The sequence below is a fragment of the Phascolarctos cinereus genome, unplaced genomic scaffold (genome assembly GCF_003287225.1).
Source record: "Phascolarctos cinereus isolate Bilbo 61053 unplaced genomic scaffold, phaCin_HiC Scaffold_726;HRSCAF=1367, whole genome shotgun sequence".
Taxonomy (NCBI): domain Eukaryota; kingdom Metazoa; phylum Chordata; class Mammalia; order Diprotodontia; family Phascolarctidae; genus Phascolarctos; species Phascolarctos cinereus.
The window spans coordinates 420,558,505-420,585,064 of NW_027556098.1; the positions used below are offsets into that span (position 1 = coordinate 420,558,505).

Here is a 26,560-nt window from a genome sequence, read left to right on the forward strand (position 1 = left end):
CTCAAGACTGTCTGAGTGAATTCTTTCAGGACACTAGGACCCACACATATATTGCTCATCATTTCAGATAGCACCCCAACATTCTTGGGGTCCCACCCTGAACTCATCACCAATGGCTACAGAGAAGGTCTAAATGAACTCTTTCACACCTGAACCTCTGTCCAAAATCTAACCTCAACAATATTATATTTGGAATTTAAAATTTCTGTCCTTATATTAACAATTTTTCTGTCAATATCCAATCTAAATAAAATCCAAGAATGAGTCAATGAAGTTAATTTATTGTAGAATTTTTATCTGGATTATTGTTTTTTTTTCACTCATTTTGCTTACGTAGATCCAGCCTTAGTAAAAGTTCTTAGGCTTCCCTCACTTTCAAAATTAATATCCACCTTATGATAAAACCATATTTTGTTTATAATTTAGTACTGCAAGGGTGAAAAATTCAGGGGGAGAGTGTGCTGATCAGGCTTATTCAATAACTCTTGCCCCATTCACTCATGACATATTGACTCACTGCTGACTCATTGCCCTAATGGGTTTCCTGGTTTAACCACATTTTTAATTCGGGAATTTGATTTGTAATTGTCTCCATCTTTTTCACAGGTCTTAGTGCTCAGCAAGAGACAGTGCTCTGGCAAAACACCTCAGTATTAGATCTACCTCTTCCCTGGTGATTTGCTCCTTTCAATTTTCTTCTCACAACTGCATTTCTAAAGTTTACTTACTTATTTATTTGTTTGTTTGTTTGTTTATTGTAATCCTTTATGATTCCTCCTTCTCACTGTGCCCTCCCACAAAACAATTTAACAAAAACATAGAAAACATTCACAATAAATTCGCAGTCTGGTAAACCAAATTCCTGCATTGGGCATGTCCAAATATGTATATCTCATTCTGGATTTTAAGTCTAACACTTCTCTGTCAGAAGGTAGGTGGTTCAATTCATCTTTAGTCTTCTGGACTCCTGGATTATCATTCTGTTTTTCAGAGTTTTAAAGTATTTCAAAATTTGTTTTTTCTTTATAATGTTTTTTTTAATAATTGTGTAAAATTCTTTTAATTCTGCTTACTTCACTCCCCATCACATCATAGAAGTCTTCCCAGTTTCCTTTGAAACTGTCTATTTCATCATTTCTTATGGCACAATGATATTCCATTGAATTCAGTATCCAACAGTATAATCATGTACTTTTTATCATTTATTTGAACACGATTAACTGTTTATGTATTGCATATGCTGGATTCAAGGGTTTCTGAGGTCATTTATAACTTGGAGGCATTCCCCACTTCAACTCTAACCCTAATCCTCTTCAAGGCTTTCTTGGCTTTCCATTCCCAGCACTCACCAAAGTACAGAAGGGAGATGAAGGTGGGGGACATGGTGACTCCAGGCCCTGGAGATATCAAAGACAGGTCACCGATCAGAAGCCTGGAGAACCCCTCACTGAGTTTCACCAGCCCCTAGGAGTGTGTGTGAGGGGAACAACTCCTTCCTCAACGTAGTCTCCAATTCAACAATAGGAGAGGAGCAGAGTCAAGTGGCAGAAGCAGGAGAAAAGAACCAGACCTGGCTGGAGGAGACAGATTCCTGCTGACAATTTAGGTTGCACCAGACCTGGGCTAGGGAGAGAGTTTCAGATGAATCACCCAGAAGTCCCAGTTTGAGTGCTGACTGCCTCTGTCTGATTCGCTCCGAGGCTTGGCCTAGTCCCTGTCTCTCTCAGGGACTCAATTTCCCCCTCTATACAAAGAACAAGGAGTTGGCCTAGTAGTGATATCTCAGTATCTTTCTGGCTTTAGGAGTCTGAAATTCTTAGCTCAGTCCCCCAAACAAAGCCCTATCTCTGCCTTGGCCCTCACACCAAACCTAAATCTGTTAACAATCTCAGAAAGTTTAACTGATGGTAATATCTCTGTAGCTCCCCTTTGGGACCGTTGACCTTGTAGGTTGGCTTTCCTGGGGGAAGATTACCTCAGGTTCAACATGCTCTGAGGGTCTGTCCCACTTTGAACTATAGCTTACGAGCTGTATGCACCCCTCAGCGCATTTATCTCCAATAATCAGCCAGAAGATACAAAGAGTTAAAAGCAAAGGTATTTACCACAATGACGTATCATGAGCAGTAGCAATCCTCTCATAAATCTGGGGCTCATTCTCTCACAAATTTAAAAAGCATCATTGGGAAGAAAGGGCATACTAGTATGCTGGCACTTAGAGAGCATGACCAAGGCATCTCATCCATTGGGTGCTGCAGGGGACTAGAATTCTTTCTCTTCTCATGGTGGTCTCAGGTAATTTCCGCTAGACAGAGAATCTCTTCCAGTCATATAGTTAGTTCTCAGCTCCCTGATGCATAAGATGTTTCCTACTAGACAAATAACTTCTACAAGACACCATGGCCCATAGGATAGAGAGAGAAATCCCCTTCCCACCAAGAGATGAAGAGCGATTTCTTATTAAGAGCTAGAACCTTCATTGAGGCAGTTTGGTGGTACAGTGGACAGAGCTTGGAATCAGGAAGAATCATCTTCCTGAGTTCAAATCTGGTCTCAGATACTTACTAGCTGTGTGACCCTGGGGAAATCACTTAACCCTGTTTGCTTCAGTTTCCTCCTCTGTAAAATGAAATGGCAAACCACTCCAGGACTTCTGCCAAGAAAACCCAAATGGGGTCACAAAGAGTCAGACACAACTCAACAATGATAAAGAATCTTCTTTGATGGATGGCTCTTCTCCAGTGACAGAGCTCACACTGCTTCCTGCCTCAAGTAAACCCACAGAAAGTGCAGCTTGCCTTTGAAAGGGCCACCAGGGGGTGTGGTCCATCTTTTGATTATCTGATGGGTAGCTGTTCGATAATTCCATCCCCTATGACTAAAGAACTTAATTCACATCTTGTAAATAGGTAACAAAGTGTGCACACTTGCGTTTTGAGATTTTAGCACCTCATTTTCTCTGTTACCTATTCTACAATATCATTGACTCTGCTTGGGGAAATCAATCAACTTCTTCTACTCCGAGCCCCCAGCTCCTGAAATTGCTGTGGAATCCAGTGCAAAGAAGCATATAACATAAATGTATTAAGTCTCCTCATCTGTGCCTCCTCATCCTTCAGATCCCACATATTTGTGGATTGAGAAATTCCCCAAATCTTGTAGATCAAAAAGTTCCTAACTCATATATAACCGTGATCCTAAAAGGGGAAAGGGGGTGATAGGAAAAACTTTTCTTCCCCTTGCTGTTGGGTTCATAGGACAAAGAAAAGTAAGGAAGGGGAAATTTCACAAAGCTCCTCAGCAATAGGAACTCTAACAGCCATAGACTAGTGAGTGAGTAAATGGCAACTAAGTTGTACCACCATATCTAGTCAGTGCTAGGCCAAGCTTCCCATCCCATCTAGCAACAATCTGTCAGAAAACTGGGTACAATCATGCTGCCTTCCCTGCTCTGGAGCAGCCAATTTCTAGACCTGACCTCTGGAGACCATGCACCCCAGATGCACTGGGGAGATAATCCACTTAGCTTTAGAACTTTCTGTCATGGGGCTGAGCTGTTCTGATTGGTGTGTGAGTGAAAACTCACTTAACTCACTATCTCTAGCCAATCCTTAGCTTATGCAGTTACATGTCACCCAGAAACTAACTTGCTTGTCCTTCATTTTCTTTGTTGTGTGTGTTTTTTTTTAAGTGAGGCAATTGGGGTTAAGTGACTTGCCCAGAGTCACACAGCTAGGAATTTGTCCTTCACTTTCAAACAGAACTAAAGACATCATGGGGTGAAGTCTTGACTTGTGCATGAACAATCTACTGGGAAACTAGATTGTACCTGGGTATCTTGCAATCTGTCCTGTTGCTGTATGTGTACTCCTGTTTTCTCCTCTTCCCTCAGCCCCATTCACCCATCATTTTCCACCTGTTCCTCTGGGAGCAGTAATCAAACAAATTAGAAAAATAGCATCAAGCAGCTGCCCTGTGCCACCGCTGACAACCTGTGAAACTCTGCAGACCCAGACTTCCCTGGCTGCTACTGAGTCAGTCAACAAGAGTTCATCAGGCTCTAAGCTCTCAGATCTAAGTGTTGGGAATCTAAGGAAAGGCTAAAACGTGACCCTTGCCCTCAAGGAACTCATTTTAATGTGGGAGATAGCATGCAAGTAACTGTTTATTAAAGATACATAGAATGTGTGGAAGTAATTCCAAATGGAAGACATCAACAGTGATGGGGGCAGGGGATGGAGAAAGAAAGACCTGCAGAAGGTGGGATTCGACAATACCACTACCTGACTCAGTAGCTCCCTAAAACCTCCTCACTTTACCAATAAAAGCCATTTACGACCAGTCTTCAACTTACATTACTTCCCTTTACATCATCCATGATCCAGCCAAACTGGCTTTCTTGATGTCCCTCATACACAACTTTCCTTTCTACCCCCTGCTTAGAATGCAATTCTTCCTCTTCTCTGCCTTTCAGAAACTCGAGTTTTATCCCATATTCAGTTCAAGTGACACATTCGACGTGAGGTCTTTACTGTTTCTCCCAGCTGCTCATGCCTTTCCTAAATAACTATTCATATTGTATACATCTTGTATATATTTACTTGTGTGCATGTTGTCTCCTTTGAGAGAATGTGAGCTTTTTAAGAGCAAGGGTTACTTCATCTTTGTTTTGTATCCCTAGTACCTAGTACAGTGCCCAGTAGGAACCTAAAGAAAGGATGCTTGTCAATGGATTGGTTTTCTCAAGAGGCATGCTTGAAAATAATTGGGTCTGTTAAAAGGCTATTTCCATCCTGATGGGTTATGCCCAAATTTTCAGGATAACTAATTCCTGGGTATACATTCCTTTCCACTTTCTGTCATATCATATTCCAATCCCTTCTTTGCTTTATTGTTGTTGATGTCAAATCCTGTGCTGGTATAATTGGGATCTCTATATCTGGGTATGTTCTAGTGAAAAGGTGAGAACAGAAGATTGTGGTTTGTCCTTCGTTCTCAAAGAGGACCATGACATTAGGAAGATGATGACATGATTTGCAAGTGAATTGGATTTAAGAGAGGATGGGCTATGCAAAGTCACCAGCCTCACTTTCTTCTCCAGAGCCACCTGAATTCAGTGGCCAAATATTTATCAGGACAACTGGAGATGGCCCAGGATGAGAACATATGAAGACCCTTGATAGAGAGAGAAGGCCTCAGGCCTTTGTTTAACCACCAGGGACATCCTACTGTGATCCATGAGTGAATGAATGTACTATTGCTTTGTCTTTGTAATTTCCGCTTTGGTCATGTCCAAATATGCATGTATTTCCTATTTTAGGTGAATGAATATTGGAGAAATATGACTTTATGTACTTTAAAAGGTCAAAATGGCAGGGCACTAGAGATCCAGGAGCTGAGTTACATGCTAAAATTTGCCTGAAGCCAGAAGGTAGAGAGCAAAATCCATAGCAACCTGTCTGACCCAGTCCAGATGTAGCTGAGCCATGTACCCATCCAGCATCCAGCAGCTATGTCCCATTTGGAAAGGAACATGGTGGTGTGAATGCTATAGAAACTGCTTAAAATTTGAGGCTGCTCTCCTCAGTTACCAAGGTAATCAAGTCAACTCAACAAGTATTTATTTAATGCTTACTGTGTACTGGGCACTGGGCCAAGCTCCAAGAGTCCAAATAGAAGCAAAATGAAAGATATCCCCTGTCATCAAGGAGCTTACATTCTAATAAGCCACAAAAGAAGACTGAAAAGCAGGATGGGGGAAGGAGAGGGAGGAGGAAGGTACTCATGTTGGGGCATGGTGGAGAAAGTCCAAGGAATCAGGAACAGGACCCAGAGAAAAATGAACGCATGCTCGTGGCTGGTCCGGGGTAGGGGTGGAGTGTTCCTTAACATGGAGATTCTGAGACGAATGATTGTCCATTTAAAAGGAGGAATGGATCTCAGCGAAAGAGTGATTCATTATGTGATTGAATGGGGAATGAGAAGAGCATACCCCTTGGTATGGATGAGAAATGTCCAAAGAATCTGTCCCTGCTATATTTTCTTTATTTAAATTAATTTATTTTGAATTATCAACAATCACTTCCATAAGCTTTTGAGTTTTAAATTTTTCTCCACCTCCCTCCCTAAGACAGTGTACAATCTGACATAGGTTATACATATATATTCCTATTACACATATTTTCATATTAGTGATGTTGTAAGTAAGAATTAGAACCAATAAGAAGAACCACCAGAAAGAGAAAACAAAACACAGCAGAAGACAAAAAAATAGCAAATAGTATGTTTCCATCTGCATTCAAACTCCACAGTTCTTTCTTTTTTGTGGATAACATTTTCCATCATAAGGCCTTTGGAGATGTCTTAGATCCTTGCATTGCTGAGAAGGGTTAAATCTATCAATATTAGTCCTCTCACAATGTGGCTGTTACTGTGCACAATGTTCTCCTGGTTCTGCTCACTTCATTCAGCATCAGATCATACAAGTCTTTCCCAGTTTTTCTGAAGTCAGCCTATTCATCATTTCTTATAGCACAATAGTATTCCATTACATTCCTATACCACAACTTGCTCAGCCACTCCCCAATTGAAGGGCATCCTCTCAATTTCCAATTCTTTGCCACCACAAAAAGAGCTCCTACGAATATTTTTGTACATGTGGGTGTTTTTCTCATTTGTATGCTGTTTTTGGGATACAGCCCTAGGAACGCTATTGCTGGATCAAAGGGTATGCACATTTTTAGAGCCCTTCGGGCATAGTTCCAAATTGTTCTCCAAAATGGTTGGATCATTTCACAACTCCACCAACAATGCATGAGTGTTCCAATTTTCCCACATCTTCTCCAACATTTATGATTTTCCTGTTTTGTCGTGTTGGCCAAGCTGATAGGTGTGATGTGGTACCTCAGAGCTGTTTTGATTTGCATTTCTCTAAATCAATAGTAATTTAGAGCATTTTTTCACATGATTATAGATGGCTTTAATTTCTTCGTCTGAGAACTGCCTTTGACCATTTATCAATTGGGGACTTAATTCTCTGTATATTTTTGAAATGAGGCCCTTATCAAAGAGACCAGTAGTAAAAATTGTTTCCCAATTTTCTACTTTCTTTCTAACCTGCTACATTTTCTCAGGCATGCTTTTACAAATGTTAATATAATTTAATGGGTTAAATGGAATTGAGGTTCTAATCCTTGGTGGTTAACAATATGGAGAACACAAGAATGGAGGCTTGAGCTGATAGCATTAGAGAAAGATATCTGCAACCCTTCAGGGATATCCCTAGAACCTTGAGGGGCAGATGTAGCTGGCTTCCCTCTGAAAGAGTAAGTCCAGATTCTTTCTGTATTCTTGTGGCTTCAGAGGGCTGATTGACAGAATCTTATGAATATTAGAGGTTGTTTGACTGAGAGGATAGCCCAGATGTGAGAAAGGGGGAAGAAGCCATAGATAAAAATAATTTCTCGGATAATTTGGTGCCCTTTTCTACATGATCACCAAGCTTAAAATCAGAGCCTGGCCAGAGTCCTGTTTATCGTTTGTTTGTTTGTTTGTTTGAAGTTCAGTTTCCTTTGCTTACAGGAAAAGCTACATGGCAGTGGGAGTGGGACTCATCTGAACGATTGAGAGCCTAGTGCCATCTGGTGGCCAATGGGGATACTGTCATCCTTTCTGCTTATTTTTATGAGCCTGTTATTTCTCCCTCCCACTCTCCCTCTCAAAAGAACAATTAAAAAATTCTTCTTCACAATAAATATATATGGTCCAGCGGAAGGTGGGTGGTGTGTTTCATCTTCAGTCTCATGGATTCTTGGATTAGCATTGCATTAATCAGTTTCAAAGTCTTTCCAAATCGTTTTTCTCTATAAGGGTGTCATTGTGTGAATTGTTCTCCGGATTCTGTTCGATTCACTCTCCCACATAAATGTCTTCTCAGAGCTTCCTCTGAAGTGATTTCGCCATTTCCTACGACACGCCAATGCTCCATTTCATTCACATGCCACAATTTGTTCAGACGTTCCCCGAGGTAGACACTTCCTTAGATTCCAACTTTTACCTACTATGAAAGAAGCTTCTTTAAATATTTGTGTACATATAGTTCCTTTTCCTCTTTGATCTCTTTGGGGTATAGGTGTAGTAGTGGCATAATTGGGTCAAAGCATACGCATAGGCCGCATTTCCTTTCTGCAAGAGTGGACCAGGGGCAGCTAGGTGGAGCAGTAGATAGAGCACTGGCCCTAGACTCAGGAGGACCGGAGTTCAAATCTGGCCTCAGACACTTGCCACTTCCTAGCTGTGTGACCCTGGGTGAGTCACTTAACCCCGTTGCCTAGAAAAAAAAAGAGTGGACTACTCTGCAGCTCCCCCAATAGTGTATCAGTATGTCTGCTTTTCTAACAGTTGTCATTTTCTTTTTTTGACAAACTGATGTAGTAGAAGCTGAGAACTGCTTCAATTTGCACTTCGCTAATCATTGGTGTTTTGTAAAATTTTCATGTGATTGTTAATAGCTTGCATTTCTTCTTTTCCTGTCCTTGCTGTTCCTAGCCTTTGACCATTTGTCAGTTGGTTGGTTTTTATCCTTCATTCTCGAAGAGCACCAAAATGACATTGCTGCACTAGAGTCAAGTTACAGTGTGTCTAGCTGTGGCTGATTAGATCAAGACAAGCTTGGGATGCTCCACCACAGGTTGGGCTCAAATATTCCTAGAGAACATTTGGGGCGGATTCTCTAAATTTGCGCATCCTGTGTTTCCTTTGAGCTACTTCAAGTCTGCTCTGGTCATAGAAACAGCACCTTCTCTGATGAGGGCGCACTGTACTGGGTGGTCCTATGCCAGAGTCTCCCACGTCACCCAATCAATTCCAAAGTTCTTCAGAGAGACCTTGAGAGTGGAATGGCTCTTAGCCTTAGATATGAGATCAGAGAAATTTATTACAAAGATTTCCCCCCTTACCTGTTTTTCTGTCAATTTTAACTGCATGAAATGTGTGCAAAAATTTTTCATTTCTACATATTCAAAATTGTTCATTATATTTTCTATGCTTCTACCACTCATTTAGTTGTACTCTTCCATAGATCTGAAAGGCAACTTCTTCCTCACGTTTCTAGTTTGCATATGATGCCACATTTTATGTTTAAGTCAAATATTTGTTTGGAATTTATCTTGGTGTATAGTATGGGACATTGTTCTACCAGGAGTGGGGGATCTACAGCCTGGAGGCCACACGTGGCACTCTAGGTCCTTCAGTGCAGCTCCCTGATGGAATCCAAACTTCATAAGGATTTGTTCCATCAGACTTGGACTCAGTCAAAAGGCTGCACCCAAGGATGCCAGAGGCCACATGTGGCCTCAAGGCTGCAGGTTCCCCACCCCTAGTTGGGCCCACTGTCTGCCAGATCGCTTTCCGGTTTTCCCAGCAGTTTGCGTTAGTGAGTCCTTCCCCACAGTAATCAATGCAATAAACATTCATTATAGAATCTCTGAGTTTATCAAACACTAAGCTCCTGTGTTTGCTGCTTCTGCATGCTAGATAACTAAGCTGATCATTGTAATTATCAAAGCTTTGCGGCAGAATTGGAGATTGCCCGCCAGCTGCTCTGCTTTGTTTTGACTCCGCCATCATCATCATCATGCCCCTGAGCTGGGGACCTGCTGCCTCCCCCACTTTTCAATTTCCTTCTGGGTGTTGTTTCCCCCATTGGAAAAGTAGCTCCTTTCAGGCAGGCAAAGTTTTATGTGTATACCCAGAGCTCAGCACAATGCCTGGCACACAGAAGGCATTTAATAAATGTTTCTTGTATTGCATTGATCGATACTCCACCCCTGCCTTTGCCACTTTCCCCCCAATATTACCTTTGAAATTCATTCTTCTAGCTCATAAAATAATCCTAAAGTAATTTGGTTGGTGGGGCAGCTAGGTGATGCACTGGACAGAGTGCCTGGCCTGGAAGATTCATCTTCCTGAGTTCATATCCAGCCTCAGACACTTCCTAGCTGTGTGATTCTGGGCAATTCGCTTCACCTTGTCTGGCTCAGTTCCTCATCTGTAAAATGAGCTGGAGAAGAAAATGGCAAATCACTGCAGGATCTTTGCCAAGAAAACCCCAAATGGGGTCATTAAGAGTCAGATACCACTGAAGTGACTGAATAATGTTTTATTGGTGGGGCAGCTAGGTGGCACAGTGGATAGAGTACTGGCCCTGAAGTCAGAAGGACCTGAGTTCAAATCTGGCCTCAAACCAAACACTTGACACTTACTAGCTTTGTGACCCTGGGCAGGTCACTTAACCCAACTGCCTAAAAATAAAAAAAAAGATTAAAAAAATAGTGTTTTATTAGTATGGCACTGAATAAGTAATTTAATTTTCTTTCTTAAAATAAAGTACTATTGTCATTTTAATTATATTTGCTTGACCTATCCATGAGCAATTAATATTTCTCCAATCCTTAGATGTGTCTTTATTTTGCAAAGAAAGTTTTTTTTACTGCTATGTTATATATAATTTTTGTTGTTCATTCAGTGATGTTTAACTCTTCATGACCCCACTGACCATAGAACACCGAGCTCTTCCATCCTTTACTCTTTCCCGAAGTCTACCCAAGCTCATGCTCATTGATTCAATGACACTATCTGTCTTATCTTCTCCTTTTTGCCTTCAATCTTTCCCAACATCAAGTCTTTCCCAATGAGTCACATCTTATTATCATGTGTCCAAAGTATTTAAGCTTCAGGTTCAACATTTGTCATTCCAATGAGTAATGTCAATTAATTTCTTTAAGTGTGGACAAATTTGACCTTCTTTCTTTCCAAGGGACTCTCAAAAGTCATTTCCAGCACCACAATTCAAGAGCTCAGCTTTCCTTATAGTTCAACTCTCATAGACATACATTGCTACTGGAAAAAAGCAAAACTTTGCTCATATAGACCTTTCCTGGTAAGGTGGTGTCTCTGCTTTTTAGTATATTGTCCAGATATTCCATAGTTTTCCTTCCAAGAAGCAAGTGTCTTTTAATTTCATGACTGCAGTCACTGAAGTTGTCTTTGAGCCCAAGAATTCAAAATCTGACCCTGCTTCCATTTATTTTCCCTCTGTTTGTCAGGAAGTTATAGAATTATTTACTGATGGGGTGCTTGGGTGCTTGCACTTGGACCCCAATTTCTCCCTAGCCTCAGAAACACTGTCCCTGACAGTTTCTCCCCAGCCCAAGGACCCTGTGCTTAGCAATTACTCATGAGTGGGCCCCAGCAAGACCCTTATCTCTCTCCCTGGTGCAGTTCCAAACAGCATCTGAAGGATTTATTAGCTTAAACTGGCTTTGCACTGGGTCATAAAGACATTCTTATGCACTACTATACTATCCTACCCCCCTACCCCATTATCTACATCCTGGGCTCCTCATTAACTGTATTCTAGACTTAAGACATATGTGTACTCCCTACATCTATCTTGTCAAACAAGACATTGATTGGTGGCAGACTGGACAACTCTCAGTTACCCTGAACTCTGGTTGACTTAATGATGTCGACGGCCTAAAACCACACCTCCATGTAGTCCCCCCTTGTGGGCTTTTCCTAATGAATTCTGGGTAAAATGCCTGCACAGTAGGTACAAGAAGTGCATGTTCTTTTAAGAACTGACCACTCCTTAACCACTCCCTAATCCCACCCTGAATCCCCTAGTTAGCATATTTGGCGCATGTTTTATTGTATTTTATCCTATATAAACTTTAACTGTACCTCTCTAAGGTTGCAGGATCCTTTAAGAATCCTTGCCTGCTGAAAAGCATAAAAATAAACTTTGCCACCTTGACTTAAAGAATGCTTGAGTCTGTGAATTCATTCCAGATGACCCATGTACTTCAGTCTTTGAGGGGTCACAACCTCTCAACCTCTCACACTGCAACATTTACCATGATTTTTTTAATGTTATGCCACAGTCCAACTTAAAAGCTCTCCTTGCAAAGAAAGCAGCCACAGGAAACAACATTTCCCGGGAAACAACAGACCAGTATACAGCAAGGAGTGAGTGGAGGCCGGCGGAGCAAGCCAAGAGACCCTGGAACCAGTGACAGAAGGCTGAGTGAGAGCAGCATGAGAACACCTCCCCAAAACCCTGGGAGTCCGCGGCAGCGGAGGTATGTCTTGGCCTTCCACAACCACTGCCCATTTCCTCCTCACACATGTTCACCCCATTGGTGGTGTGCATATTTGTGGGAGCATATGCCCTCAGTTTGGGGGTGGGGAATGTTCTGTTACAAAATATCTCCCTTAGCTATTTCATTAAATGTCTTTGCTTCGAAGCAATTGTGCCTCTGCCTGACTTAAGGAAGAGGAAACACGTTGGGGAGAGGCTTATAAGCTATTGCTTTTAGAACCTTGAATCTGGTGCCCCTGTTTCAGAGGTCCCATATGAGAGAAGCTGGTCTCAAAAGCGCTACAGAAATATGAAGGGGAAAAAAAAAGAAATATGAAGGGAACACAGTCACAAAAAAAGAACAGAGAGAGATAAGAGAGGCTAAAAAAAAAAGCAAGAGAGATGGGGACAGAAAATCATATGGTCCACAAATTCTCAGTGAGAGCCTCAGAGTGGAAGAAAGTCTAGGCCTTTGAAACTGTTGGTAAATCTTAGAGTTGGTGTGCAATCCTGCTTTCCCCTAACTTCTACCATTGAGCTGTTTCCCTAAATCTCTTGGGGTGCCAGGTATATCTCTTAGCCTTAGTCTTAGCTCTCCAAGAAGGCTGAACACACAAACTAGCCCCAGAATTTTGCATCAGAGACAGAAATACAGTGGAGATATCAGAATATCCACTACAATGGAATTCTGAGCTCAGTAATAAATGACAATAAAATAAAGGATCAGTGGGACTTATGATCAATTTGACAAGATTATAAGGCATGAGGCTCCCATGGAAGTGGGCCTGTGCCCCAACCCATTGCTGAGAGACCACAGAAAATGCTCTGACTGCTCCCCGGTGACTGGGGTTGCTTCCTACTCATTCCTACTTAGGTCCAGGAGGGTGGACTCTCTTGTCAGCTCAAGTGAGCTCCAGACTTTCTTACCCCTTTTTTAAAAAAATTTTTTCCATATGCTTTTGAGTTGAAAATTTTTCTCCCTTTTCCTCCCCCCAACCCTCCCCAAGACGGCACACAATCTGACATAGGCTTTACATTTACATACCCATTAAACATATTTTCACATTAGTGAAGTTGTAAGTAAAAATTAAAACCAATACGAGGAACCATCGGGAAGATGAAACAAAACTCAACAGAAGGTAAAAATAAGTGATAGCGATTCGACTTCCATAGTTCTTTCTTTGGATGTGGACAGCATTTTCCATCCGAGGCCTCTGGAGATGTCTTAGATCCTCGTAATGCTGAGAAGGGTTCAGTTTAACAATCTTAGTCATTGCATAATGGCTGTTATTGTGTACAAAGTCCTCTTGGTTCTGCTCACTTCACTCAGCAACAGACCGTATAAGTCTTTCTAGGTTTTTCTGAAGTCAGCCTGTTCATCATTTCTGATAGCACAATAGTATTCCATTATGTTCATATACCACAACTTGCTCAGCCATTCCCCAATTGATGGGCATCCTCTCAATTTCCAATTCTTTGCCACCACAAAAAGAGCTGCTATGAATATTTTTGTACATGTGGGTCCTTTTCCCATTTGTTTGATCTCTTTGGGATATAGCCCTAGAAGTGCTATTGCTGGATCAAAGGGTATGCACATTTTTGTAGCCCTTTGGGCATAGTTCCAAATTGTTCTCCAAAATGGTTGGATCATTTCACAACTCCACCAACAATGTATTAGTGTTCCAATTTTCCCACATCTCTCCAACATTTATCATTTTCCTGTTTTGTCATGTTGGCCAATCTGATAGGTGTGATGTGGTACCTCAGAGTTGTTTTGATTTGCATTTCTCTAATCAATAACGATTTAGAGCATTTTTTCATATGACTATAGATGGCTTTAATTTCTTCATCTGAGAACTGTCTGTTCATATCCTTTGACCATTTATCAATTGGGGAATGGCTTGTGTTCTTATAAATTTGTCTTAATTCTCTATATATTTTAGAAATGAGGCCTTTATCAGAGAGACTGGTTGTAAAAATTCTTTCCCAATTTTCTACCTTCCTTCTAATCTTAGTTGCATTGGCTTTGTTTGTGCAAAAACTTTTCAATTTAATGTAATCAAAATTATCCATTTTGCTTTTCATAATGTTCTCTATCTCCTGTTTGGTCATGAATTCTTCTGTTCTCCATAGATCTGATAGGTAAACTATTCCTTGTTCTCCCAGTTTACTTATGGTATCAGCCTTTATATCTAAGTCTGAACCCATTTTGACTTTATTTTGGTATATGGTGTGAGATTTGGGTCTATGCCTAGTTTCTGCCATACTCTTTTCCAGTTTTCCCAGCAGTTTTTTTCAAAGAGTGGGTTCTTATCCCAGAAGCTGGGGTCTTTGGGTTTATCAAATAATAGATTACTATAGTCATTGACTACTGTGTCTTGCATATTTAACCTATTCCACTGATCCACCTCCCTATTTCTTAGCCAGTACCAAGCAGTTTTGATGATTGCTGCTTTATAATACAATTTAAGATCTGGAATTGCTAGGCCACCTTCCCCTGCATTTCTTTTCATTAGTTCCTTTGATATTCTGGACCTTTTGTTTTTCCAAATGAATCTTGTTATTATTTTTTCTAACTCTATAAAATAATTTTTTGGTAGTTTGATTGGTATGGCACTGAATAAGTAAATTAGCTTAGGTAGGATTGTCATTTTTATTATATTAGCTCGGCCTACCCATGAGCAACTGATGTTTTTCCAATTATTTAGATCTGATTTTATTTGTGTGAAAAGTGTTTTGTAATTGTGTTCATAGAGTTCCTGGGTTTGTTTCGGAGGTAGACTCCTAAATATTTTATATGTCTACAGTAAGTTTAAATGGGATTTCTCTTTCTATCTCTTGCTGTTGGGCTTTGTTGGTAATATATAGAAATGCTGATGATTTATGTGGGTTTATTTTATAGCCTGCAACTTTGCTAAAGTTGTTTATTATTTCAAGTAGTTTTTTACTTGATTCTCTAGGATTCTCTAAGTATATCATCATGTCATCTGCAAAGAGTGATAGCTTTGTTTCTTCTTTGCCTATTCTAATGCCTTCAATTTCTTTTTCTTCTCTTATTGCTAAAGCTAAGGTTTCCAGTACAATATTGAATAACAGTGGTGATAATGGACATCCTTGTTTCACCCCGATCTTATTGGAAATGCTTCTAGCCTGTCCCCATTACATATAATGCTTGCTGAAGGTTTTAGATATAGCTATTTATTATTTTAAGGAAGACTCCATTTATACCTATGCTTTCTAGTGTTTTTAATAGGAATGGGTGTTGTATTTTATCAAAAGCTTTTTCTGCATCTATTGAGATGATCATGTGGTTTCTGTTGGTTTTGTTGTTGATATGCTCAATGATGCTGATAGTTTTCCTAATATTGAACCAACCCTGCATTCCTGGTATAAATCCTACCTGGTCATAGTGTATTATTCTTGTGATAAGTTGCTGCAATCTACTTGCTAGTATTTTGTTTAAAATTTTTGCATCTATATTCATTAGAGAAATTGGTCTATAATTTTCTTTCTCTATTTTGACTCTTCCTGGTTTAGGTATCAACACCATATTTGTATCATAAAAAGAATTTGGTAAGACTCCTTCTTCACCTATTTTCCCAAATAGTCTATATAGTATTGGAATTAATTGTTCTTTAAATGTTTGATAGAATTCGCATGTAAATCCATCTGGCCCTGGAGATTTTTTCCTAGGGAGTTCATCAATGGCTTGTTCAATTTCTTTTTCTGAGATGGGGTTATTTAAGTATTTTACTTCCTCTTCGGTTAATCTGGGCAATTTATATTTTTGTAAATATGTATCCATTTCACTAAGATTGTCAAATTTGTTGGCATATAGTTGGGCAAAATAATTCCTAATTATTGTTTTAATTTCCTCTTCCTTTGGTAGCTTCGCCCTTTTCATTCTTGATACTAGTAATTTGGTTTTCTTCTTTCTTTTTTTTAATTAAATTAACCAAAGGCTTATCTATTTTATTGTTTTTTCATAAAACCAGCTCTTAGTTTTATTTATTAGTTCAATAGTTTTCTTAATTTCAATTTTATTAATTTTTCCTTTGGTTTTCAATATTTCTAATTTGGTGTTTAGTTGAGGATTTTTAATTTGTTCTTTTTCTAGTTTTTTTAGTTGTATGCCCAATTCATTAATCTCCTCTTTTTCTATTTTATTTATGTAAGCATTTAGAGATATAAAACTTCCCCTAAGAACTGCTTTCGCTGCATCCCATAGGTTTTGGTATGTTGTCTCATTATTGTCATTCTCTTGAATGAAATTATTGATTGTTTCTATGATTTGTTGTTTGACCCAATCATTTTTTAGGATTAGATTATTTAGTTTCCAATTATTTTTTAGTCTATCTTTCCATGGCCCTTTATTACATATAATTTTTATTGCATCATGATCTGAAAAGGATGCATTTAATATTTCTGCCTTTCTGCATTGGATTGTGAGGTTTTTATGCCCTAGTACATGGTCAATTTTTGTGTATGTGCCATGTACTGCCGAGAAAAAAGTATATTCCTTTCTATCCCCATTCAGTTTTCTCCAGAGGTCTATCATACCTAACTTTTCTAATGTTCTATTCACCTCCTTAACTTCTTTCTTGTTTATTTTGTGGTTAGACTTATCTAGTGCGAGAGGGGGAGGTTCAGGTCCCCCACTAGTATAGTTTTGCTGTCTATTTCTTCCTGTAACTCCCTGAACTTCTCCTGTAAGAATTTGGATGCTATACCATTTGGTGCATATATATTTAGTAATGATATTACTTCATTGTCTATGGTGCCTTTTAGCAGGATGTAGTTTCCTTCCTTATCTCTTTTGATTAGATCTATTTTTGCTTTTGCTTTGTCTGAGATCAGGATTGCTACCCCTGCTTTTTTTACTTCAGCTGAGCATAATATATTCTGCTCCAGCCTTTTACCTTTACCCTGTATGTGTCACTCTTTTTCAAATGTGTTTCCTGTAAACAACATATTGTAGGATTATGGTTTTTAATCCATTCTGCAATGTTTCCGTTTTATGGGAGAGTTCATCCCATTCACATTCACAGTTATGATTACTATCTGTGTCTTTTTCTCCATCCTTTCCCCCCCCATTTATGCTTTTCTTTCTCCTTTTTCCTTTCTCCCCTTCACTAGTGTTTTGCTTTTGACCACCGCCTCCTTCAGTCCCTTCCCCCTTTTATTATCCCTTTCCCTTTTCTTCCCCTTTAGTCTTACTGCTGCTTCCCCCCTTTTCCCCCCCTTTCTTTCCCCCTCCCTTTTCTTTCCCCTTTTCCCTCCTACTGCCTATAGGGCAAGTTAGATTTCTATACCTAACTGATTATATTATGCCCTTCTTGAGCCAAATCTGATGAGAGTAAGGTTCAAACAATGCTCCCCTTCCCTCTGCTGTAATAGGATTTTGTGTCTTTTCCTGTAATGTAATTTACCCTTGTCTGCCTCCTCCTTTCTCAGTACTTTTCTAAGATCAGATTGATCCACTTATTTGGATCCATTTAACCCACTTGATTAGATTTTTTTTTATCATTACATCAAAGTCAACTAATATCCACCCTCTTTATGTATACTCCTTTAACAAGGTGTAATAACAATACAGTTCTCAAGGGTTGCAAGTCTCATATTCCCTTGTAGGGGTTTAAACAGCCCCCCCTTATTAACAACATATTGTATCCTTCTGTCCCATTTACCTTTTTAGGTCCTTCTTGAGTACTGTACTTGAAGATCAAATTTTTTGTTGAGCTCTGGTCTTTTTATCAGGAAAGTTTGGAAGTCTCCTATTTCATTGAATATCCACCTCCTCCCTTGAAAAATGATGCTCATTTTTGCTGGGTAAATCCTTGGCTGCATTCCAAGCTCCTTTGCCTTAGAATATCATGTTCCATGCCCTGGTCTTTTAATGTAGAAGCTGCAAGGTCCTGTGTAATCCTGACTGTGGTTCCATGATATTTAAATTCTTTCTTTCTGGCTGCTTGCAGCACCTTCTCTTTCATCTGGTAATTTTGGAATTTTGCTATTATATTCTTGGCATTGTCAATTTGGGATCTCTTTCAGGTGGTGATCGGTGGATTCTTTCTATGGTTATTTTCCCTTCTGGTTCTAGGACTTCTGGGCAGTTTTCCTTTATGATTTCCTGAAAGATACTGTCCAGGCTCTTTTTTTCATCATGATTTTCAGGTAGTCCAATAATTTTTAAATTGTCTCTCCTGAGTCGATTTTCCAGGTCGGTTGTTTTACTGATGAGGTATTTTACATTTTCATCTATTTTTTCATTTTTTGTTTCTGTTTGACTGATTCTTGCTCTCTCATAGAGACATTAGTTTCCATTTGTCCAATTCTAGTTTTTAACAGATTGTTTTCTTCTGTTAGTTTTTGTACTTCCTTCTTCAACTGGCCAATTGTGTTTTTTAGGGACTTGTTTCTTCAGTACTCTTCTGTTAGTTTTTGTCCTTCCTTCTTCAATTGGCCAATTGTGTTTTTTAGGGACTTGTTTTCTTCAGTGTATTTTTTTTCCAACTGGCCAATTGTATTTTTGAAGGACTCTTTTACCTCTCTCATTTGACTATTAAAATCCTTCTTGAGCTCTTCTAAGAAGGCTTTTTGGGCTTCAGACCAGTTCATATTCCCTTTTGTTGCAGATGTGGGTTTGTGACAATGTTGTCCTCTTCAGAATTTCTGTGTTGATCTTCACTCTTCTCATAATATGAGTCTATTGTATGTTTCTTTTTACTCATGGTGTTTCCTTATTTCCTGGCCGTTAAAGAGATTGAGCTCTCCTGCTGGGGAACAGAGGGTACTGACCCAAGCTTCTTGTGTTGGGAGCCTAGGTCTTGGTCATTGGCTTTGCGTTCTGGGGCCTTTTATGCTGGGATTCGGAGGCTGTAGGTTTCTGGCATCTTACCTTGTGTTGGGCTGGAATCAGCAAGGCTGGAACTTTCAGGCAATTCTAGGTTGCCTGCTTTTCCTTTCCTTTAGCTTTCTTCTGCTCCTTTTAGATGGCTGCTGCAGGATGTTTATCTGCCTGGGGCCCCCTGCAGTGTTGTCTCCCTCATTTCTGCTAATGCACTGGGAGATTCCTTTGCGGTGGATTGCCGAGACTCCTGGTGGTTTTCTGAGCTGGTTTCCACCGGTTCCCCCGCCCTCACTGAGGCACTCGGAGGTCCAGGTGTTGGTGTTTGCCTGCTCTACCACCTGGGCTTCAGGATTCTTCACAATTGGGGGCTTCAGGGCTCCTACAGCTCACCTGGTGTTGGGTTGGAATCAGCAAGTTCGGGGCTTTAGGAAGCCTTTAGGTTGTTTTCTTCACCTCCTTTCAGATGAATGCCACAGGGTACTTATCCTCCTGGGGCCCCTTGTTTTTGCTGAGGCACTGGGAGACCCATTTGCTGGGCTACTGCCCTGCTGCTCCTTGTCTTTCTTCTAGTTCAGGTGTTCCAGGTTTTTTTTTTTTTCTGGGCTGATATTTTCTGGGTTTGCAGAGGTTGATAGGGGAGAGTGAGAGCGACTACCTTTTCACTCGGCCATCTTGGCTCCTGGAAGCGGAACTCCAGACTTTCCTACCCTTTGGGCCTTTTCCACAATCTCTCTTTCAGACAAGCATGCAGCAAAGTGGTGGTGGTGGGTGGGGCAGTCGATTCTTTTTTCCCCTGTTGATCAATAGTGGTTTATAGCTGGAAGCACAGGACCATGCATGGGGCCAGAGAAGGGAGCTCATGAATCTCTAATTCCTCAAGGCCTTCTTTTGACTTTCTGTTTCCTTTTCTCTGCCTGGGTCGGAGATGAGCAATTCTGAGAACAGACATTTTCAGCTTTGAGAGTTACCTCATCGTGGATGATAATGAATCTGAAAGTTCTTGTGGTTACGGATTGGGTCCTGACCAACTAGAGGGAGAAACTCTTCAGTGGCACAATTTTGAGGAAAAGGAGCAGCCTACAGATGTAGGAGCATCCATGCCATGAGGGACCAGGAAGTCTGGGCCTTGATGACTGCTGTGAGTGGCTTTCATTATGTAAGCGACTGTTTCCTTCAACTCCATCATATTCTTCCCACCCCAGTGAGTCTGAACCCTCAACTTTCATTGTACAGGCATCATTCCCCATCCCCCTGCTGTCCATTCCCTCATTCCCATCCCATTCAATCCTCCTCCTACCCAGATCTACCCACCACTTCCACCATGCCCTCTATAATGCCTGCTCCCTTGGTAACCAATTGTTTTGATCTTAAACTTTTTCCTCTCCCTCTCCCTCCATTTTCTGGCTCCCTCCTGATGGCATGGCCTCCCTGGCCACGTTTTCCAACACTGGTTGCTTTCTCATTCATACCCTCCCACCCCCCACTCACTGTTCATCATGGTGGGGGTGTCAGAATACACCTTGCCCACCACTGATACTGCCACATTTCCCCTCAATCTATTACTCAGTAAAACCTCTTCCTTTGAGGTTAATTGAATCCAGTTTATCACCCAATCAAGATTCTGGTAGTTGTTATCTACTGCCCCCAACCCCTACTTACCTTCCTTCCTCAATGAGGTCGATGTCTAGCTCACAGTCTTTCTCTCCTCCCCAACTCCTGCTCTCACATTAGGAGACTTTAACATACATATTGATACGCCATCAAATACCTCAATTTCCCATTTCCACTATTAACCCATTCCTTATGAATGACTCCTCCACTCCATACCAGCTACATGCAGACATGGTCATACCCTTGACCCTGCCGTTGCTCACAAATGCACCACTTCTATGTTCATAAACTATGAATTTTCCTTATGTGACCATAATCTTTTCTCATTTTATCTATCCTTTGGCTCCGTTCCTCATCCTCACTATGACCTCTGATCCCCCACCCCTCAATTCTTTTCCAGGCTATCACCCGTGCACTGGCCACAGTCTCTGCCCTTCCCCACCCTGACACTTTGAGGGATCATTCCAATTCTCCGCTGTTCTCTTCTTTCACATCCCTTGACTTCTTATTCAACTTAACAATTCAATTCAATAAACATTTATTACTGATGCCCATGACGATGCCCGCTATGTTCCAGGCACTGTGCTAAGTCCTGGGGATACAAGTAAAAAAAGAAAGATAATCCCTGCCTTCAAGGAGCTTACTATCTAATGGGAAAAGACAATGTGCAAAAGGAAACTGGAGGTATTTTCTTCCCTGGAGTCAAAAACAAGCAGAGTTGCAGATGAGAAGTGGAATTAGCCGGAAAGCCCACAGCTTGCCCTCTAGAAAGGAGGACATTGGGAAGAACTTAGTATTCCACCCTCCAGCCCTCCAATCAGAGTGAAGAGGAGTCTGAGGGAGGTGGGAAGGAGTTTGAGTTTCCAAGGCTGAATTAGCAGCATAGTGATTGAGATCTGAAGTGATCATCTTAACCCGGGGGGGGGGGGGCATCATTTTCCTGTAGAGTTGAAATCAAGCAGAGCTGCAGGTGGAAAGCAGCCAGCTAGATGGTGCCTCACTACCTAGAGCACTGGTACTGGAGTCAGGAAGACCTCAGTTCAAATCTGGCCTCAGACACTTAGTAGATGGCTCAGTTTCCTCATCTGGAAAATGGGGGCAGGGAATAACAACAAGAACAATAATATAGCACTACCTCCCCATGTTGCTGTGAGGATCACATGATTGAGAATTGTAAAGAGGTTATCATAGTGCCTGGAACATAATAAGCACTATATGAAAGTTCGCTATTAATTTTAGTATTATCCTATCAAAGTTCTCGCCTTGTCAAGCCCCAAACTTGTGTTACTCCCACCATCTTCCAGCTTTACTCCTCCTCAGGCTGTGGAATGAAGCTGGCAAAAATCACAAAACTGTACTAATTGGGTGGTCTACAAATGTATGTTGGTAATCTTATTTCTGCCCCCACTGCGGCGAGGCAGCCCTTTTACTCTTTCTTGTTGCTGCTCAGTTATTTCAGCTGTGTTTGACTCTTTGTGACCCAGTTTTAGGGTTTTCTTGTCAAAGATACTGGCATGGTTTGCCAGTTTCTCCTCCAGCTTATCTCTGTGGTTATTTGTCCTTCATTTCTGAAGAGGACGCCAATGACACCATGAGGTGATGTCTCAACTTGCGAGTGAATGTGAATTGGATTGAAGTGAGGCAGAGTTATACAAAGTCATCAGTTTTATTCTTTCTTCCAGAGTCGTTGAAGTCCAGTGGCAGGATAAAAGTCGAGGAGACTGGTCGTGGCTGGGATGCAGTGGATGATCTTGGCCTCTTTAGTGTCTGACCAAGCTCTAAGGGCTACGCAGTACCTGCTTCAGACACCTTCATGACTGTTGGAACAAATTGTCCTCATCCACTCACTCTGATGAGGGAAGTCTTCACGTGCTTGAGGTAGACATCACCCTAATTCACCAATAGTTTTGAGGACAGTTGGTTATCAATAGATTTGTGTTCCTTGAAAAAAGATTAATTAATTAGTTAAAATAATAACTTAAAACCTTTAAAAATTGAAGCCAGACCTGTTCTAGTCTACTTGGGGGCCACAGGAAGGAAAGGGGCACAGCTTAAAGATTGCTTTATGACCTCCCTTTCCCAAAGAGGAGGAAGCCTCCAGGAACTTCTTCCTTCAGGAATCTGTGTGGAAGAGACTGACAACAGGTTAGCAGTCAAATTTTAGACCCTTTGTAGGGTTGCCATAGTGAAAGAAGCAGGAGCAGAGCTTTTAAGCAAGTAAGGGGTAGGAGGCAAGGTCCAGCAAGGCCTGCCTACTACTTCTGACCAAAGTATGTCCCAGGCTCAGTCCTGTGCACCCTCTCAGCTCCATGTTCTTGGAAGGGGTGCACTGCCATTCCACACTGGGAGCTTGGCTAAGCAGAGTAACTCGGTTTGGAAGGAGAGGATTCTGTCTTGAGTTAAGTGACCAGTGATCCAGCTCCTGTCTCAGGGAGAGTCATTCCCTCTGTGGCTATGAAGGAAACATTCCTGGATTGGCAGGACTGAGGTGGAAAGGCTCAGGCTGTCCCATTGCCTTCATACCTAGTCAAATGGCTTGAAGGTGCCACCTGTTAACCCATGGCATTTGTAGCCTGGGAGCATGGTTTTGGTGAAACTTTGGTAACATTCCCTTCACTGGTGGGTTTATACCCGTACCCATCACCTTACCAGGAATGGGAGGAGCTAAGGACACATTTGGGAAGTACTAGTTATTATCAAGGAAAGTGGAGAGTGAAGGATGTCATGGGGGAAGAGAAAGGAGTCAGAGAGGATTTCAGAGGTTGTCAGTCTGGAGGAGCAGAGCCTAGAAGGACAGGATGCCCAGGCAGAACAATAAGGAAGACAAGAAGGCTAAGGAGGAAAGATACCAATCTGGGCTGGGCTGGGTACGAGAAGCTGCTTCCTTGTCCATCAGAGGGTACCAGGCATGGAAGCGTGGCATTTAGAGAGGCCCTGGGAGTTCATTGCTCCACCCTCTAGCCCTCCAATCTGAGGAGAGAGGAAGCTGAGGATGTTAAGGTGTTGAATATCAAAGCTGACAATTTCCAAGATGATGGGATTTCAGGGAAGAAGTCCTCTATAATGGGAGTCCTTGGGAGGAGTTCATTGCGCTGTCCTCCAGCCCTCTAATCAAAAGGATGGAATTTCAGGAGATGAGTCTATTTGGGGGAAGGCAGGATGTTCATAGAGTTGAAACCAAATAGAATAGCTGATGAGAAATGAAGAGAAGGAGACGCAGAAGAAAGATGTGAATGTGGAAAGACAAGACTTAACAATAGATTTTCTGTGTGGGGTAAGTGGGAGACAGGAGTGGAAGGTGACACCCAGATTGTGAGACTGGGGGACCAGGAGAATGGTAGTCCCTTTGACAATAACAGCAAAGTTCAGAAAAGAGAAGAGTTTGGGAGGTGGGGAAGAGAATGATTTCTCTTTGGGATATCTTAAGTTTGTGACACCCACTTTGAGATGTCCAAAAGGCATTTGGATATCTGAGACGAATTCAAGGGAGAGACTTACGGATCTTGGGATCTGGGAGTCACCCATGTAGAGATGATAGCTGGACCCACGGAAGCAGATGAAGTCATCAGGAGGGGAAGTTTAGACTAAAAAGAGGACCCTGGACCCAACCTTGGGTCCCTCCCATGGTTAGTGAGCATGATCTAGAGAAAGATCTCATTCAGCAGCATCCATCAGCAAGAAGAGGGAGAGCTGAGCGTATCGGGGCTCACTGACAGAGAGCCTGGGATGGAGGTGGGGGTTGGGAGGCTCAGATGGAGAAGGCTCTCTCAGCCCACACCCACCATTCTGGGATGGGCCATGATGGTCTAACTAGCACCAAATTAGCAAATGTGTTAAAATAGAAGCTATAAAAAGCTGTCTACACCTGGGCCCCTGTTGTCTCACCCACTCACTTTTCAGCCCCTCACAATCTGCTTTCAGATGCTACAACTGAACAAAAATGATTTTCTGCAGTGGGTTATGAGAAATCCCTTGACTGCTGCTTTCCCTAATCTTTTCTCAGTCCTCAACATTCTTGTCCTCTGTGTGACTTTTGACACTGTCTGCCACTGTCTCTTCCTGAATGCTCTCTCCTTCCTAAACTTTGGGAAGACTTGCTCTCTCCTGGTTCTCCTCTCCCTTCTCTGACTGCCACCCCTCAGTCTCCTTCCCTGGATCATCACATCCTGCCCCCTAACTGCTGGTTCTTGCCCAATGTTCTGACCTAGATCTCCTCCTTTTTCTTTCTCTATACTTTCTTTCTTCGGAATTTCATCAGCTACCTTAGATTACATTTTTATGTCTATGGAGGACTAGCACATCTGGTATGAGGGCTTACCGAGCCCTTGTCAGGCATGCTCACAGCTCTCACCTGTGGCTCCAAGGATCTGTAGCACACACAGTGGCCACACACCAGTAAAACCATCTCAGCAGATGGGCTGAACCAGGCTGAGAGTAACTGATGGGTCTCAAACCCAGTGGTGAATTAGGGGGATGTCTGCCCCAAGCATGTGAAAACTTCCAGCCCAGTGAAATGGGCAGATGAAAACAATTTATTCCAATAGCCATGAAGGCAGCCAAAGCAGATACAGTGATGAACTTCGAGCTTGGCCAGTCATTGATAACACCAAGGTCATCCATTGCATCCTGGGCCATCACCAGTCATCTTGACTTTTGTCTTGGCACTGGATATTGAGGCCTCTGGAAGACAAAGTGAGACTGATGACTTTGGGCAGCTCTGCCTCACTTATATCCAATTCATGTGCAAGCCAAGACATCACCCTGTGATGTCACTGGTCCTCTTTGAAAACAAAGGACAAACAGCAATACTTCATCTTCTACTGCCTATAGGATTTCTCCAAAGGAATGTCCCATTGACTTTGCAAAGTCAATCCATCCCAATTGGTAATAATTCACTTCTTCACTCCACTCCCCACCCCACTCACAACCCTCCTCCACAATTTTCTATTCAAAGGTCCCACCACCTCTCCACTGACCTCAATTCACAAATCCTGAATAGCCCTTGACTCATTCCTGTCCCGTTTCTGCCATGTGATAATCACAGCTAACATTCAGGTAGCATTGTAAAAGCCTGCAAGGTGCTTTACACAGATGATCTCATTTGATCCTCATCGTAACCCTGGGAGGGAGATACTATTATCACCCTCATTTTACAGATGAGGAAATAGGGGTTAAGTGACATGCCCAAGGTCACACAACTAGTAAGCATCTGAGGGGGTCCAACATGCCATCCACTGTACCACCTAGCTGCCTCATCTGTTTATGGGGACAAGGGCCTAACACTTAGAGTAAGTACTACAAGAAGGTTGCACCGAGTTCACCCCTGGGTGTGTCATAGCCAGCTGACGAGTCACTCTCTTGCTTGTCGGACCCGGTGGTCTCAGCTAGGAGGCTGATTCATGATGAGTTTGGCGCTTCCAAGAGTTGGCTTCTCACCAGGCCAAGCTGCAGTGGCCATTGGAAGACTCTCTTACCCGACTCTTGTGGTGAGACATCTGCTGGCTTTTCCAAAGCTGGGAGCTTTGAAGATTCTGAGCTCATTACCTGGTCCATTCCCACTCTGATACACACATATCTCAATTCAGAAAAGAGTGAACTCAGAGGTAGCGCCATGCCCTGTCCCTCACGTGGGGGCCAGGTAGGGTGAGAGGGGCTTAAAGACCCATGACAGCACTTGCCTCATCTGCCAGCAGGGATGGGCAAAAGGCTTCATCAGACCAGGCCTTCGGTACCACCCTCAGTGCTGGCTCAACAGCCTTTCTGGCACCATGCAGTAAACTGGTAAGAATCTGTCACATCATGCATCTCTCAGATAGCCCATCAGCTCAATTCAAAAATATATGAGGCAGGGGAACAAGGCAAAGGAGGGACCCCAGAGACAGGTTCCAGCGGGCAGGCAGGGCTTGACTAGGATCCCTAGCTCTGTCTCGATGTAGCAGAACTACTTCCTCAGAGCCTCA

General features: G+C 41.9%; 1 long non-coding RNA gene across 1 annotated transcript; it reads right to left on the reverse strand.

The window, feature by feature from the left end:
• Positions 1 to 21,121: 21,121 nt before the first annotated feature.
• On the reverse strand, positions 21,122 to 23,367 carry LOC144454292 (uncharacterized). The gene is made up of 2 exons (XR_013482667.1): positions 22,607 to 23,367; positions 21,122 to 22,490 (listed from the first exon to the last, which is right to left on the reverse strand). It is a non-coding gene; the product is annotated as an uncharacterized LOC144454292 (long non-coding RNA).
• Between the last annotated feature and the right edge of the window lie 3,193 nt (positions 23,368 to 26,560).